Below are 18,917 nucleotides of genomic sequence, written 5' to 3'. Positions count from 1 at the left end.
GGCAGAGATACAAAGCAGGGCCCCGTAGCTGCCAGGCCAGGCCAGGCCAAGCCAGGCCATGCCAGCTCCACAGAGGGCTTCAGTGCAGCAGGGCACTGGGGAGAGGGCGCTTGGCACCTGATCAGTTACCACAGTGAATTCTGTTCCTGTCACTGGCATTTAGCTACAGAAAAGCAGAGCAGAGATGACGGTTGTTGTTGAACCCAGTTGGGCTTTCATGTCAGTGTGGCAGTGCCGCTTTATCAAAGTGCTTCTCGACTGATTCAAAATGACATTCCTTTGCAAACATCTGTGCCCACTAGCTACTTCAAAAAGCTATCTTTGTGTCAAAACACTGGTTGCATTATTAGAATAACACATTTATACATATTTTGCAGCCGGCTGCGATGGTGTGTTTCTCCTCTTGTATCATTGGAATCTAAAAAAGATGATCAAAATCAATCATCTTGCAAGAGCTGAAATGCAACTGCAAATGAGGGCTTCAATCTGCTGTTTCCCTTTGGAAAGAATTCCATGTCTCCATGGTTGATTCCCCCAAAGTTTAGTCCTTCAGAGGAGATGAAATGAGTCAAGTGCCATGGTAATCATGGCCCAATCACTGCACGGCTTTGAAGTGGACCCCGTTCTTCAGACGTCTCTACAGGTTGGGTAACAATGTTAAGTGTTCTGTCTACAGGCAGAGGCAGGTCAGCCGGAGGCCATGGAGGCAGGCACGGGGGCTCCTCTCCCACATCAAAATAAGGGGAGGGTGGACCGTTCAGAGTCACTGAACTGTGGTCATGTGTGAGTCTGTGAACTGGCCTTGATGTTGGACATATGTTTTTGGTAAAATTGTCTCCAGTTTATTCTAAAATGGGTTTGTGAATATGTCGGTACATGAAATATACAATCACAGGAAAATGAACTTGTAAGTAGGGCTAGGCAATATAAAGATATTATATTAAAGCGTCAGTTAATAGCCTGAGCTATTATTTGCTTAAATCAGTGAACTCAACAGGCTTATTTTTGGGACAGGCTTTTAACCCTTTGAAACCTGAGCAAATTGGCTTAATTTTTTTCAAAAACATGGAAGGGCGACAAGCATCTTCAAAAGAAGTGGACCAAAAATTAGCTAGTATTAGTAAAAAAAGAAAATTACCATACAATAAGCAAAAAATAATAAAAGTATTGTAAAAACAAACAACCAAATAAAAAGACATCAATGAAAGTTCTAAAAATGATTTTTCTTTCTGTAATATTATTTTGAATATTTAATTAAAAGATGACATATAATATACATTTTCCTCTTGTTTTTGATCATATCAAATAACACCAAGTTCCCCCAGTTCTTGCATGAATTAGGTGCTTTTTAGGAGATTAAAAACTATAAACATAGATATCATGTATCTAGATATAGCCTAAAAATATCGCAATGTAGTTTTCAGCACATATTGCCCAGCCCCAGTTGTAAGCCTTGTGCCATAGGGCTGTAATAAATCTTTACACCAGTAGTCCCTTTCATGCTGTGGTGAAAGGTTTCAACCACAGAAGTGTAGTAATAAGTTTACTGCAGAAACAGTTTAACCATGATTTATGACCCTTGTTTTAGTGAATCTAGATTTGACAGTGTTTGCAAGGCCAGAGCTTGCGCTGTTTTTTAATCTTTGTGATGTCTGAATCACCGAAGAGGTATAAGGGATCCTACATTGCTTGGTCTGAAGGGACCTATATGTTTTTGAGAGCACATTTGGATGGCTGGAGTTTAGGCTGCTGTCATTTCGTCATGTCACTGGGGCCAGAAAATCCTAAACTGAGCCACAGTAAGGAAATCCAGATGAGGCTGAGGTGGGTCAAGGAAAAGGCAACCACTGCGGCTGACTGATAAGCCGAGACACCTGTCAGTCAAGCAAACGCCCCCACAAACATGGTCCTCGTTCACCCGTAGCGTTGTCCTAAAGAACAATATGTTTTAAATCAGCTGTCTCTGAAAGCGACATTAGCTCCTAAACCAAAATCCTCCTTTGAAATGGGTTCTTTGCCATTAATATTGAATACACACAGTTTTCCCTAAGCCAGTATCTAACGTTCATCACAGGAAGTCTGTTCTAAGGCACTTTTAAAGCGTACCGGCTTCAGAAATCAATCATAATGGCTGCTATTTGATTTCTAAAAGTAGGAATGAACCTCTCAGAGCATAGTCTAGTCCTGTTTTTTATCTGACACTTGAGGAAGTTGTTGAATGCAGACACTGAGACAAAAAATGCACCTGTTAAACACAAGCCACTGAATTAAATATTGGCTGATACTTCCAACTTACATTTAAAGGTCTGGTGTTTAGGATTTAAGGGGATATATTGGCAGAAGTACACTATGATAAGTGTGTTTTCTTTAGTTTATAATCACCTGAAAATGAGAATTGTTGTGTTTTCGTTACCTTAATGAAACCTTACACTGGCTTTAGACAAGGCAATTTGCATTTTCACGTCAGCCACCATAGCATCAGAAAACCACTGATTTTTTTAAACCATAATACTGCTTCATTCAGTTTTTTTTATTTTTGGGGTGTGGTTTGCCTTTATTATATATTGGATAGCTTAAATGTGAAAGGGGGAGAGAGAGGGAATGACATGCAGCGAAGGGCTACAGGTTGGAAATAGGGTTGCAAATAGTAAGCACTTTCTTTAATCGATTAATCGGTAAAATTAGCAATCGATTCATTATTAACTGTGAAATTGAACCCACTTTCTGCCAGATGAGCTGCGGGGCACCCCTTATTCTGTGTTTTTACTGGTTCAAATCACCTGCCCCTTTTGTGTTGGAGAAGAGAAGACCTCTGTGGATAATTCCTGCTAAAAACCTCCTTAACAAAAAACTCTGAAGGAATTCAAACAGGGAGAAGTTTCAGCTTGATGCTATTTGCAGTCCTCACTGTTAGATACCACTACATCCTCCTGAATGTTACAGACTCCTTCTTTAACAAAATATCATGCTGCTTTTTTAGTAGACGATGCTACACCACAGAGCTACATGAACTCTCACTGCCCATGTTCAAATTTCGCTTTTTTTTATTGCAGTATAAAGACTCTTTAATACATATGTATTACAAAGACACTATAGAACATGTGTTATTATTTTTGTGTAACAGAGATAGCGGCGAGTGGAGTTCAAATTGAATTCAATTTTGAGATGAGTTTTACAGTTTTTTTTTTACAGTTGCACATCTTCAGACAGTGAACTACGACAAAGGTGTTGTGATCAAGACTGAGAGAGAGAGTTCCATCACAGATTTGCACAAAACTAAATATTTTGGAAATGTCGATAAAACACAGTTGCGAGATGACTGCGTTTCCATTGAGTGATGTTATGTGATTTCTCCTCTTGGGATAACATTCCAAGAAGCATGGCGATGCGATGTGAGCGATAATGGAAATGCAAGCCTCTTTTACGTGGGAGCGGCCAGGTATGAGGGATTTCCGGGAGTCCACGATTTCACAGAGAAATTTTGGATTCAAAACTTCCAGATGATCCCCTCAACTTTTGAAGACTTATGTGATACAATAATGCCTCTTGTAGCTCCTGCTGCATCATGAGGGAGCCAGTTCCTACTGACAAGCACATAGCCATAGCATCATGTGACCTATAAAAGTCAAAAAAGTGTTTCCACTGAAGTATTACAAAATATGGCTTTTTAGAATCATGTGGAATACCACCTCATGTAAGGATAAAAACTTTTTTGTAATAAATGGGAGGGTTTTTTTCCATTAGAGGTATTTTATATTCACAATTTCAATTTGCGCAATTTGGGGGTTAATGGAAACCCACCTATTGACACTCTCACACAGAGAGAGACCACGGCTTGTGTCTCTGTGTCACGGCTTTTTCTCAGTCTTTATCCAAATGTGACACAGGTAGCAACAGGAGTAGGATGTTTTGCCAAGAAGATGTCGTCTGTGACAGACATAGCTTGTGTATACGTGCGTGTGCACACGTGTGTGTGTCTGCGCCTCCTGCACATAATTGCATTTGTGTTGCTCCACTTGTCTGGTGGCTGGTGCAGAGTCTGGGAGCAGGCTGGCTGCTGGAGACGTCTGCCATTGTAACGTTCTCCCCACAAGGCCCAGTGGGCACAGCCATCCCCTGTCCTGCCTCGAATCAGCAAGGGAGCAGTTTCTAAATCAAACAGAACACTGTTGCACAGGATACCCTTGGTGACTCAATTTAGATTCATGCAGGCCCACAGCGTAGGTCATTTTCATTCATTCAGAAAAAGAGGTCAGGCCTCTCTGCAAAAGCCAGCTGCATTTGTGGAAACTCATTGTATCTCCATTTTGTCTCCGTTTATTTCTGTTGAAGGAGATATTACGAGCGAAACACAGGTTTGACGCCACCCTGTGAAAAGGGGAGCAGTGGCGCTCTTCTTGCTTCCTACGTCATTCCTTTTCTTAAGTAGAGAAAATAAATGCTCCGCGGTCTGTCACTGTCACTGCCCTCTCTTTTATCTTAACTCCATAAGATGCAGCACATCTCATCAAATGTTTAACAAAACCCATAACGTGAGTTAATTTGCCCTTCTTAAGTCTTCCTTTGCCCATCCCATCATCTCCTTTCTGGCAAAAGGATGACAAAAAGATGTGAGATGACTCAAGAGGGCCAAGAAGTACATTAGCCTATATTTCTGTACACTATCTTACAAAAGGTTTGCAGGGAACTTATTTTGACGTCACCCCTTGTTAGCAGTCATGCAGTTGCACATATTGTACATTTAAAGTTGTGTTTATTTCAGAAGAATATGTGGTGGAGGTCTGCTCTGATTATTTACCCTGCAGCTACATTCCTCCCACTCCTTTTTGTTTGCCTCTCCCACGCACTTTCATAAGCTTATTGGCCATCCCTCCACCCACATACTTTCTCTGCTGTGGGGTCCCGACCCCATGTGAGGTCACTGACATGTAGATGTAGTTATTGGAAATTTCTAAGCTTGACTGATGTTAATGTTATCAGATATGTTGGAAATAAAACATACAGTGCATCTGCATCCCACGATGCTTTTGGAAAGAATGCGCTGGTACACCATGCTCAGCTTGACAAGTCTGTAACTGCTGTGGTCAAAAAAACATTTAGGTTCCTTTACAAAAGATTTGACCTGTAGTTGAGCAATACCAATGGTTACTTTTTGTAACAGGAAGTGGGGTTTAGTTCTACAGGTCCCAGAATTCTTGGGGCAGTAAACATTACTTGAGCAGCAGTTGTAATGGTGGACTCTGCCACTAGCAATAAGAACTATTACATGGAGATGTTATCACAGAACGTAGCCAAAAACATTCATTGTCTTAGCAAACGTACTACAACCAGAATGCACTGCGCCACACCTGACCAAAAAATGCTCCCAAATGCTCTGTCCAATAACAGTTTGTACAGTTACAGTTACAGTTCACAGTAAGCTAAGATTAAGTTTTTTTCAGCCTCAGTTTTTACAATACAGCAAACAGTATGGCATCCACTTTCTGGTCACAAATTTTTGTATTACAGCTGAACAGTGCACTGAAATATGTTTCTGAAAACATTTTAGGCAAGAAAAAAGCAATACTCGCTGGTAAAATAAAAGGAAGCTTTCCACAGTTCATTTCCACATACCTCTCACATTGTTATTACGGTTTTAAACTGGCAAAATATCCCTTTAAACTAACTGTCTCTGATGGTTCTTTATAACATTTTTTCATGAGAAAATCCTTTGAACCATTAAAAAGAAATATCATTTTGTTTTGGATCATCAGTCGCTACAACATAATAAATGTCAGTTGCTGATACTGGCCTGAGTATGACACATCTTTCCTCCGCAATGCACCCACTCCCACTCAGTGCTGTCTCCGTGGGTGCACTTGAGGCCAGTGTGGAGAACATAGACAAAGTTACTAAGCCCAAGATGTTTATTTTATTTTTTTTATTCAAGAGGGCAACGTAAAAGTTTATATCAAAGATTTTTGTGATTTTGTGGAACAGGCTTGGATCCATTCAACTCTCAAAAGAATAACTGACGTCTGATGAATAAATGCTACTCTTGGGGTCTCAAAGTCTGTCCTGGTCTTGGGTAATGGGAGTAAATGTCACATGTATCAGCTACATAGTATTGATACTTCTTTTGCAGCTTCCATTAACTGCTGACTTGTGCTCAGGTCAAGTATCCTCGGCAGGCACAGTTTTGGATTTTGCAGTTAGCATCAGTTCCATTTGGATAGCTAATGGTTGTTCCTTCTGCCAAACTGACCACAGCTAAGTGTCGGAAGCACTTGGGGTTCTGCGGTTGAATTTAGGGTCATAAAAGGTTTCAAAATGTAAGACCACACAATTAAGAAGTGCACAGTCCTGTTGTTTTACTTGGTAAAGCTGTGTTAATATAGTGCTCGGATTGTTTTAGATTCCAGTCCGTCTGTCTGTCTGCGCAAAGTACTCTGCTAGATTGTTTGTTTTTGCTTCAGAGTATTTTTCTGTTGTGAGAATACACGGATCATGGTTAGATATAAGTTGGATGTTGACATTCTTGGATATTCTCAAATTATCCCCATGTACCAAACAAAGACTATATTTTTTTCAATCGAAAAGGGATGAGTTGATTCCAAATTCAGGCATTTCAAGCTCCTTTTTAGCAGGAAAGGTGCCTCACTTATGTATAAATGCACAACTGTGTATCTGTGCATGTCCAGTAAACCCAGAGGCAATGTCATAGGTTAATATTCTATTCAATGATTTTGAATTTGTTTCCTTGGGAGTTGCTTTTCAGGGAAAATGCAAATAGATTTTTCCCCTTTAGCCAGTAAACATAAATGTTTCTGAAAATGCAAGTAAACTATATTACACAATAATTCGTTGATATAGTACATAAAACAAGTGGCTTCTTTCATACGCTTTCAGCCAACCTCAGAAGTGCATAATCAAAATCACAAATAGTACAGATGTTACAGTTAGCAAATATATTGCTGAAGAAATGGCTTGCAGGGTGTGTATATGCATTTATATGTATAATGTGTTTGATTTAATTTGAGTAATGCACACTACAGAGAAAAACAAAGGCAGGCACACCCGTTTTGAAACTTGAAACTTGGTTAGTAACTCCACCCACCCATAAATTAATGCAATTTCTATTATTGCAAAACAGAAGCATGGTGATGGATGTTCAAAACACTAGCAGGTTTATTTCTGTTGCAGCCTCCACACTAGCCGTCATTATTTCCAATCCAAGGCGACATAGGCGTGTTATGTGAGCGATAATGGAAAGGCCAGCCACTTACATGTGGGAGCGGCCACATATGAGGGATTTCTGGGAGTTGATGGTCCACAGTTTCACAAAGGAACTTTTGTAGAGTTATGGGATGCAGTAACACCTCTTTTAGCTCCTGCTGCATCATGGCCAAGGGAGCCGGTTCCTACCGACAAGCACATAGCCATAGCATCATGTGATCTATAAAAGCCAAAATGCTTTTTCGATTTGCCTGAAATACCACCTCATGCAAGCGTAAAAGTTTTTATGTGATAATGACATGTTTCCATGAGGCATATCTTATATTTACAATTTCAATTTGAGAGTTAATGGAATCCTGCATTTGGATACAATACCTTAAAAATGGGTAAAATTGACATGGGGGGGGCATAAAAAATCATTTTTCTATTAAATCATTAATATCAAAAGGCCATAACATGACAATGTCTCTTTTTTCTCAGCAAGTGGCAGTAAACAGCAGAACGATTGTAGTAAGCATCGATAATAAGAGTGGTAAAGAGTAGCTGTGACCAGTGTATCAATATTACCATTTCAAATATTTAGAATGACTATGTATACGTAAATCCTGTTTTTGACAACACTGCTATAAATTGCCACACAGATGTTGGTATCCTAAAGACCTGCCTTACCCATTGACCATATTGACCTCTAGTGGATCTAACACCTCACTTAAGTACTCCCCAAAAGCAGTCGCTTACTGAAAAAGGGCTGTACCATTGAGTATTTATGGTACAAAAGTGTTGAACGATCACAACAGCATTCTTGTGGTACAATCAGAAAGCACGTTTTATTCAGGAACCCACTGGTTTATGGCTTTTCATATCTTTTTCTTCGGATACTAAATGAAGAACAAGGTTATGTGGTATTGCCCTCTCCACCTACTTGAGTGTTCCCACGCACCGAGTCAATCCAACACTGCACAATACAGGTATTGTGAGATGCAGAGTCTGAGCTATAACAGGTGTCAAAACAATCTCTTTTTCTTTCGTTCTTGTCTTTCCTTTCTTATTGCATCTGTGGAGATAATGAAATTCTTGTATTTGGGGGTCACTGTAGGGTGTCGTGTGCCCTATGATTGAAGCAGTTTCAGCTGAACACAATTAGTTTGTTGATATCTCTACATCTCAGACGCTTGTTAAAAAAAAAAGCTAGCACTGTAGTGATCTAGCCAACCTGACATTGTGCAGTGCGTTGCAGTACTATTACTTTTTTTTCTTCATAGTACCAAAATGAAATAATCAGGTTGACAAGAGAACATAAAGTACTGTATAGCTGCTTAGCTTAGCTATATGTGGCTGTGTGTGTGTGTGTGTGTGTGTGTGTGTGTGTGTGTGTGTGTGTGTGTGTGTGTGTGTGTGTGTGTGTGTGTTTCACTGCTGAAACAGGAAATGTAGATTCAGAGGAGAAATCATTATAATCTACTGTATACATCCTTTGGGCTCAGAGATGTACAAAAAATCTAGGTTACATGTGCAATAACTGCAGACCCTTAAATCTCACTGGCCTGCCGGTGATAGAGCCTATCTGCTATCACAGAGATATCTTCAAGCTACATGTAGGTCTTTGAGCTGGCGAGGACGGTGGAAGCAAGCAAAAGATTCTGTGTGTTCAACACTTGAGAAGACACCCTCCCTCAGCACAAACTCAAATAGGAAACACCAGCTGGCTGCAGCTAGTTGGTCTGTTTATCTCACGTGGGATTTGAAGATGATGGTGATGATGATGATGATGAAGATTTATGTCTCTTCTGGGTATGTTCTAGCTTCTGTCCCCCTTTTCATCTATGTCATTAACCCTCAGGGACTGTTTGGCACATTTTATGCGCTTTTCATTCTTCAATATTTTGGCCGTGTTCATGCATATGGCATAAATTTAGTATTTTTGTTTAATCTTGGAATTTCCTGTTCAGCTCCTACAATAAGTCTGAAATGCACCGTGTTAAAAAAATTCTGGGCTTTTGCCTTGAAATTTTTACTATTTGCCGCACAGTGTCATCCTTTTTTTTCTTTCTTTTTTTTTTAATCATATTTGGCATATAGAGAAAATATATGCTATTTCCACTAGGCACACTGTAACAGTCAATGCAGATGCTAATTGTTGAAAAAAATGTGAAAAAAACACCCCAATAATGTACTTAGCATGTACTATGTTGGAAATAATTCTTTTTTTGTTTTTTACACCTAAAAAATAGTGGCATCATGAGAAAAACCTGGCATTTAAACAGCTAAAATTCTGAACATAAATGAATATTTGAAATTTCTGATTAGGACTGATGTTAGGTGAAAAATTAAACGATACGAGTGTGAGTAATATTAAAGCGGGCCTTAAGAGTTGACCTTACACTGGCTTCTGAAGTGTGTAATTTATATCCACAGCATGATTTTTTTGCTTTCTTTGTTGTTTTCTTCAAATCAGCAGAAAGGCAGGAACCTTCCTCTTTGGTGAGGTTTTAGTCTGTAGTCACAGCTGTCTGCTTGTGGCATTCTGTCCTAAAGGTCCCAGTTGGGAAAGGAAGTATTGGCCGCTGTGTGTGGTTGGGGGGGGGGGCTGGAAGGACTGACATTTTAAGGGGTTACGATCTTGTTCTGTGCCCCTCAGCAACCAGCTCTTTGTTTGGGTGCATGCTGCACACACAGCTGAGCTGCAGAACCGAAGGTTTGACTGGACTGTAAGGTCAGACAGAAGAATTATCAGTTGCTTTGTTAAAAGGATTTTTTGCTTGTAGTTTAAATACTGAGTGTTGCTTTTTAGGGATGTAACAATTCAACAAACTGCATCAAACGATCAGAGCCTCAAGCTCAGCTTCGGGGGGTGACTGCACTTTCGCTCTATCAGCCTTCAAATACAAGGCCGTCAAAGAATGGAATAGGCTCCCTAACAATCAAAGACAAACAAAGTATATTTACTGAAGTTCAGTATTCAGTATATTTAAATTACTTGATTATTTTATGCTGAAAAAAACCCAAAAAACCCAAAGTCTCAAAACCAGTTTAGTTTTATTTTTTTTTAACTTAACTTAATACTTTGATTCCACTACATTTGGAAGACAAATATTTTACTTTTGACTCCTCTACATTTCTACAAAGGCTCTTGTTGCTCATTAGATTTTAAAGTCAGCGGATGATTTTTTCTTTTCTTACACACAAAAGTCAATAAACTGTAATCATGCAGTTCTGGGTGTGGATTGTTTGTTGAAATGGCGTACCTCTCTGCTGCTTAGGTTGGCAGCTCATTGGCATAGATAGGTGGAGAGGAGAGGTCATCAGCCTGCGGTTATATTTGGTTATGAGGTGTTAGTAATGGCTACAGCAGCAGATGGAGATGAAGATTCTCCACCAGAAATAATGACTTGCATCGTTTTAAATGTTTGCTCTGTGTACCGCACACAAACTTCATTTCAGTCTCCTAAGTACTTTGAATACAGAAGTGTTTTTTAAAGCAAGTATTTCAGTGATTTAACTCAAGTAATAATTTGACTCAGCAACTTTCACTTGTATTGGAGTAATTTTTTACCAGGAATATCCTACTTTGACTCAAGTAATAAAATTGCATACTTTGTCTATCACTGACAACAATTTAGAAAGTATTTCAGATTATAACAGTTGCTCTCGAGATGTTAAAAAGTGGATAGTATTGGTCATTGGTCACTTTAACCATGGTTTTTGTGTCTTCCGTGCTGACTTTTGTGTTGCGTTTCTTGTAAATGATCAATGTCATTGCACATTGTCCTTTTGATAAATTAACTAAACTAAAATAATTATAGCGATTCATTGATACAAAGTAAAACAACATCATGACATTTTATTGTCATCTTTTTAGATGCATTTTATTTCGAAATTCTCATGACGCATCTGTGTCGCCATTTTCGTTCAAGCGCACCTCCTTTTTAAACATTCAAACAGTGCTAGCAGCCTAGCAACAGGCAGGCAATAGTAAGCAGCCAAGACAAAGATATTGAGGATATTTAGTAATATTGTCTCAAATTAATCACAGGCAGCTGAATTGAATCAAGTCAAACTTGCACCTGTGCTATCAGTGAATATTGCGTTATTGCCCTAAAAATATAACATTATATTGTGATGAAACTTGTATTTTATATCCCTATTGCTTCAAGGAAATATGGCATGAAACCTGTTTTTTGTATCTGTAAATAATCAAATACATTGTCTGAAAACATTTTACATCAAACACTTAATTTCCTGCATTCTACCTATATTTGCCTTTTCTGCATCAATTTATGGTGTAAATTAGTGAAGATAAAAGGCCTCTGATACTTTCTGGACATTCCCCCCCATGCCTGAGTTTCTAAAACTTTCTTACAAAAGCTGAAATGCTAAGACCGATGTCCCTCAGGTATATACACAGCACAGTGCTCACGCTGTCCACCGCAGCATTAATTGAAATTTGCCTCAAATATTAATGCGATGATGCATTTAGTGCATATTGACAACAACTCTCCACTCCATGCATATGCTGTGCTGGCAGTGTGCAGAGCAGCAATGAGATGCAAAGTGACATTATTGCTTCCAGCAGCATCTTTCTCGCAGCATGCGAGGGGGCCGCTGCACAGACGTCTGGCTTTTTCTTAACTTTAGAGAAGGATTAGCGAAGAAAGAGAAAGTATTTGTGTGAGCGTTTGTGCATGGCTTGATTTCAGACTCCGTCTAGAGGTCAAGACTTTGAAGTCTTACACTCTCTTTCGTACCTCACATCAAGAAGTGGTTAGTGTTTGACTGACATGCAGCAGTTAGACCTTCCACCTCCTTGACTTCCTCGCTGTTGGTCGCCTTTCCACTGAAAGCTGGGGCTGCAGCAGCTGATTTCTCAGGGTGTCAGGGTGCTCTGAGGTCACTGCGAATAAAGGCTGTCTGTGGGTCCTGCAGGCAGGGGAAGTCCCACTGAATAGGGCATAATGGAGGGATGCAGGGGGACTCGGCACACTCCCAGGTGGTTACGGGAGAGAGAGAGACAGACGCAGATGGAGCTCTCAAAAATCAAACTGGCTTAACTTGATGAGCCGGTGCGGGGTGAAGAGCCCTAACTTGAATATGTCGTCCCTGGCACTGATTGAAACACGTCATGCATTCCACAGGCCGGCCTATAACATCATCTAGATGGCGGCGTATGAGCACGCACATGTTAGCTGCCCTGAGCACTGGTGAGGCACATACACAATCATGAGTACAAGCTTGGCATTGTGGCTGCAGGAGGAGGAGGAGGAGGAGGAGGAGGAGGAGGAGGGCCAGAGATTGAGGCTGACTGACTGATATGAAGGCTGAATAGCAAGTGGTGCTTCCACCCTGCATTGAAATTCACTGATTGAATCTTGTGCTCTCGAGCAAGGACTTTGAAATAGTGGAAGTGCTTAGTTTGTAGTTTGGTAAGACATTATAATATCCCATTACATGAATTTTCCATGCCACTTAAGTCTGCTGTGTTATGAAGCACGCTAATGGATTGTGTTGATTACTCAGTATTGATGCGCGGTGGAAATGATGTGTTTCTGTGGAACTGTGCTCATTTGTTTCTCTGGCACACAATTACCCAAAGTCTGCTTTAACGGTGCTTTTACATGGCTGTATTTCTGCCTTTAATCATCCAATGACATCAATAACAGCTGTGCAACAACACTGTGTGGTTTTAGTGTTTCCTCATCATGTATTAAAATAGCAAATAGCCATTGTTTCGAGGAATCCAGCCTTTTTCTTCTCTGACCGTAGCTGAGAGGGTGGTTTGACATTTTGCTGCGCACAGGCATGTGAATAAGTACTGGATAAGAATGAATGCCATCTTTTATTAGCTGTCTACTGTGTTTTGGCAGCCCTTTGTGGAAGCACTTGCTCTGTTGGCTTTGAGAGTGGTAAACACACCGAGGGCACAATGAGTAGCGAACATGCAACGGTTAGTGTTTTTGCAAACACACGCACGCTCATTTACACCCTCGCGCACTTCAGAGACGGGGATCATAGGGTGTGCGTGTGTGCCAGTGTTGAACACAGCAGTTTGAGCCTGTCGGTGCTTGGCCCGGCTAACTGCAGCTCAGCTCACACGCTGGCGATGAAGCCACAGTTGGCCCGTCAGAGTCGTGTGTCCGAGCCAGAATGTCAGATTTTGTTCTCTGCCTGCCTTGAAGAATCCAAAATATTCTGTTCAGCAGAGGAAGGATCACTTGAGGTTTGAGTAACTTAATTTGTGTTTAACCAACAAGCCCACATCTTATTTTCAACCCTCGCTGGACAGGTCTCTTGCCACTATTTTGTAGAGCGAGCTCAGGTTTCAAAGGTCCTTTTGACTTTCTGGACCAGTGCCACTTACTAAACTCAGAGGCTGTGGAGTGAGCTCGTCCTCCACAATAAGCGTTGAATCAGTCACTCAGATCAACTCTGTCATTCATAAATGTTGTTTGTTGTTCATTTATTTAATCACCCACATTCTGTGGTCATTTTTATTTACCACTACGAGCTGATGAATGTACTGTTTCAGTATGAAGCCTTTAGACTACATTCCTGCTGCGGGTCCAAGTGGCCCAAATCTGATGTTTTCACCCTGTTGTGACCCAGATGTGATTGTTTAATGACTGTGAACTGCACAAATCACATGGAATCTGATCTTTTCAGATCAGATTTGGACCACTTTGATATGTGGTTCTACATCAGATACAGATCTGATTATTATGATTTTTATATATGTATCTTTGTTTTTATTTCGTAAAGCAATACAAGACAGGGAGAACAGACAAGACAGGACAGAGCTTAACACACTGGGTGACATGACAGGTTTGTAAACTGACAAACACAAACAAATGAGAGCAACATAGAAGAGGGAGGAAACATAAATAAATAAATAAATAAAATAATTACAAAACAAAGACAATCAAGGCCTTATGGTATGGGGCACGTGTAATAGCAAAGTTAGTCAGTTGCATAGGGTTGTTGTGTGTTTGTGAGTGTATGAATGTGTGCTAGTGATGAGTGCTGCTGAACCTGTGGGGGGGCCTGCTGTTTTTTTTTTTTGGAAATGCGACCTCAGTCTGGACAGCTATGCGACCCATATCGAAATTCAATGTGACTTTTATGTCGCTCAAGATCGACATCCTACTATAAAATAAAGAAAACTCTGTCCATCTGTGCGTCTGTCTGTCTGTCTGTCTGTCTCTGTCTGTCTGTCTGTCTGTCTGTCTGTCAGCATGCATTTTTCTCCTGGATGGGTTGCCCAATCGATCTAAAATTGCACATTGGCATTGAAAATTGACATAGGTAGAGATGGATGAAGCCACTTTTTATCATTCACCCACTGCCTGTGCGCGTTTTATATAAAATACATTATAAATTACGTTGATTTGCTTCTTCTTCTGCCTGTGGAGTCAATAAATAATAACACAGCACCACTCTGCCTTTGCAACCCACACTGGTCGAAGGTGGAATCGCAGCTTAAATGACAGAAATAAAGCGCTATATTTAAATTCTGTCACTGCGGTTAAGGCACTATGTTTTTAGAAATCTGATTTTTTTTTCGCCTTTTCATTTGCATTTCTGGCAAAGTCATATAGGTCAACATATAGGTCTGTGGTCTGCACAATGTTGTGGCACACACAACCCCTGAAGTCTTTTTGTTGTTGTTTTTTTGGGCATGCAGGCCACGTCAGGGCCACGACCAGTTCACAGTCTGATATTGGCCACATTTTAAACGATAATGTGAAAAGCTACATTAAAAAAAAAAAATCTGAACGAGCACCGCTTCCTGTGTGAACGTCATGCTAGAAATCACATGAGATTTGTAAGTTTTGTTTTTGAAGATACATCATACAATCGGCAATCAGCAGAGAAACGATCACATCTGAAGATAGTTCAATGTATTCAAGATCAACAAAAAGCTTGAATCTGATGATATAGAGCAATCAATCCAGAACAATTACTGATAAGATATAAAGGAAAAGCAAAAACGGAACGTTCGTAGATCAATCTTCCTTCAGTCAAATGATTGTTTCCGTCCAAATGTATATACTGAAAATAAGACAGTGTGGGGAAGCCTGTTGGCTGGAGGTGCGTCAGAGGCAGACACCAGATGTTCTGCCACTGGCAGGTTCAGCAGCTCTCATCAGTGTGTGACATCTGGCCTTCATAAAAAGGTACACTTCATCACCACACTAAACAAACCAAGACAGGCTGGTGTTACAGCAGGGGAGGGTTTGATGACAGGATTTGCTGTGTGTTCAGTTCAGTTCAGTCTTTGTTCATAGAAATTTGTATATATTTCAGAGCTAACTTTTTTTCATGTTACAGTTTTCATTTGAAATAAAGTGAGCCACAGTGTTTGTTTTCTAGTAATTTCCTGATTGGCTGAGAGAGTAACCAGAAGTAAGCACATAGTTTGTCTTTTGTGATTATATAGACAGAATCACAGTGTTTGTTTGTAATAACTTTTGAGTAGAAAATCCCCACGTCACATACATAACATAAAAAAACACTGAGCAAACACTGAGCAAGGCTAAATTCAGATTTTTTTTTTTCGGTGGCTAAAATTCGTTTTACTTTGGGCCCATTCATCACAGTACATTACTTAACTTTCGCTACTGTGCTGGTGTATTTGATCCATAAATGATGCCAGTGACGCAGCATAGTGCATAAAATAAGCACAGCAGAAATGTCTGATTGATAGAACCAGTTTGTTTAACCATATATATTTAAACGTTATGCAGCTGAAAATCAAAATACAAATAAACACATTTTTTTTATTTCACATATCTCCGCAATTCAAATCAATTGCCAGTTGTCTACTCAGATTTTTTTTGTAGTTAGTGCAGCATCATGATGATTTGGTCTTCAGAAAACAATATTTTGGTAAGTCTCTGATTTTATTTAAGATTTTTTTCTGGGTCTCTCTGTCTAAAGCAACAATATAGTATGTTAGAGTATGGTAGATGAAAAAACCATCATTACATTTTAGAATTTAGTGAGCGACTTTCATCTTTTATAATGAGGGATGTAAATTATATAAATTAGAAAAACTTTATTTATCTCATGGTGCAAATTTTTCTCCATTAATTTGTAAATAAAAAAATAACTTCAGCAACTGATTGTATATATCAGTTGATGTAAAGATGGAGACTACACACTCAAAACCACAACATTTAAACTCTAATAGGGTGGAAATCAGCAGAGGCTCCACGATATTATTAAGATAATATAGTCACGATACAATATTATTGTATTTTAAATGTTTTGCGATACCCTGCGTATTGGGCTTACTAATAATAACCAATATATATATATATATATATATATATATATGTGTGTATATATATATAATTTTTCAAATGTAATTAGTTTCCCCAAAGGAAAAAAAGTCAAGTAACTAAATAATTTTGTTCTCTCAAAAAGAAAAACATTAAAGATAAAGTTTATTACTTCAGTCATTTTTTATTGCAGCAAAATGTATCTAGTGGGCTGAAAAAGCAGCTGATTTCATTATTTTAGAAGGCTACCAAAGTTTATTTCGTATTTGCAATAATAGCAATTACAATTTAAAAATCAAATCAATACTTTGCATCCTTGTATTAATACAATATTACCACACAAAATATGGCAATGCTTTGTTGTATCAATTATTTCCTCGACCTCTAAACACTGTTATTGATGAAATATCCTGCATTTTTTTTCATTCAGTGGCCCAGACAATGTGACTTATTTTGACAAGTGCAGGCTTTATGGACTTTATTTTTAATTCAAGATCATGTTGTGATATCATAACAGGCTCTTTGAAGTGTTTATTCATAGATATTTTGCGCCACCTTTCAGCAATCATACAGAAAAAACTGACCACAAGCGTAATTTTGTGCTAGCACACTGTATGCCTGCCCCAACGGATGGATTTTTCCTTAGCAGCATTATGCTGTAGCATACAGTCCACTTCGTGCACTAAAGTGTACTCTGATCTTGACTCACAACTGCAGCTGCAAAACAGAAGCTGCCCTTTAAAAGCTTATTTAGGAGAATAGCTGCAAATGTAGGCCGATACACTGCTGCTAACCTTGGTGTGCGCGTATAAGACCATATTACAGAGGAGAGGCAATGCAAAGAGTAGAGTGTTTGTACAGTATGTTCACCTCCCACCTGCTGTGTATCTGCTGTGCATGTGGGTGATCACAGCTCACTATGGAGAAAATTATCTCAGCTATCACTATAATAAGCCTATTACTGTGAAACGACCACGTCTGTCCACGTACATCATGGAAAAATAGCCTGTTGCACATTTGCATGTAAAGATGGACATTATCTTGTGATGAGGGGGAACCGATTGTGCATCATCTTTCCTGTGATCGGTGTGATGCACTCTGAAGTGTTCACGCAGTTAAGGCTCTGAGTTTTCATTGTTGAGTTCTTTAGATCTGCTCACAGTAAGTCTTTCCACGGTTTCTGATCAGCCAACTGGTGAACTGCTGGTTTTAAGTACAGTAGTGAAGCTTCAAATTGCGTTAAAGATAAAAAAGGAAGTAGTGGGTGGTGAGTTGTTGTACAGCATAAGTGAGCATAGTGTAGTGTGGTTTTGCAGTTAATTCTTTTTTAAACAAAATCAAAAACAGCTGTAGTTGTAAGACTTTTTTATAGTTTCACAAGCCCACAAAAGTTTTTTTTTTTCTGTAAGACAGTAATTATATTAACCAGCAACTCAAGACTTCACAGGTTTGTTGTCTTGTGGTGTTAAGTGCAAAACTTGATCGTCAATTGCTAATAACTGATTTAGTATAGTAGTAATAGGTATTAAATCACTTATAAAAAACAATAAAAATATATCTTTTGTTCCTTAAAATTAAAAACATCAGCAAGGTTCCGCTAACAGCGAGGTACATTCATCAGCTCCCTGGGGGGCTCATTTATGATAATCGGTTCTGCTTTTGTGCTTACATCCAAATTATGGCTGTTATTTATTTTAAAAAACACTTTTGAGCTTGCATGTATCAAGCAGGCGTTTCATTTATGTCCTGTCTAATGCTTGAGGCTGAATTTGGATTTTGAATTGATTGAAATTGAAATTGATTTTACAAATGATTTGAGCATACCGTGTGGCTGCAAGTGTCTGTGGACCAGTGCTGCTGGAGGAGAGTTCAGTGGAACATCCTCCAGTGTTTTTCCTGGCAGATGATTAAGAAACAATTTCTGTGTCCCAAACGGGCCCTTGCAGTTATGGAGGGACCGCAGGCAGAATGCTCATGGGTCAGTGGACCATGGGAGGCAAACGATGCAGTGTGTGAGTGCTGTTGCGTATACAGTAAGGAGAAGACACAATTTGACTCTGCTCTCTGACCACTGCAGCACATCTGCTGCTCAGCAGTGTAATAAAGATTGTAAGAGAGCAGAAACTTGAGTGAGACAGAGGCGGTAACTGTTTGCATCGCCACACGTGTACTCCTGTCGTCTCAAGTGTTGCTTTTGTGACCACAGGATCAAAGATACAGCAGCCTGCAGTGAGCATTGTCTGTTCACACTAACACTCTGAGTCATTTTTAGGTGTACAAACAGTGTGTACAACTTATAATTAAGTCGCATTTCTACATACTTTTTTGGTAAACTCTTAAATCTGCTTTTCTACTTCATTTTCCTCAAAGATTTTTGCAATATAAAATATTTGCTCTCAATTACTTACTTAAAATAAAAGAAGTCAG

At 39.4% G+C, this 18,917-nt stretch overlaps 1 protein-coding gene across 2 annotated transcripts in view; it reads left to right on the top strand.

Annotated features, from left to right (window-relative positions):
• The window catches only part of otud7a (OTU deubiquitinase 7A), a 60,608-nt gene that overhangs the window by 3,819 nt on the left and 37,872 nt on the right, over positions 1-18,917 (top strand). The gene's annotated exons all lie outside the window — the stretch shown is intronic.

This window comes from Plectropomus leopardus, chromosome 7 (genome assembly GCF_026936395.1).
Source record: "Plectropomus leopardus strain MGB_pleo_1.0 chromosome 7, ASM2693639v1, whole genome shotgun sequence".
Lineage (NCBI taxonomy): Eukaryota > Metazoa > Chordata > Actinopteri > Perciformes > Serranidae > Plectropomus > Plectropomus leopardus.
This window is presented reverse-complemented; position numbering and strand designations above follow the sequence as displayed.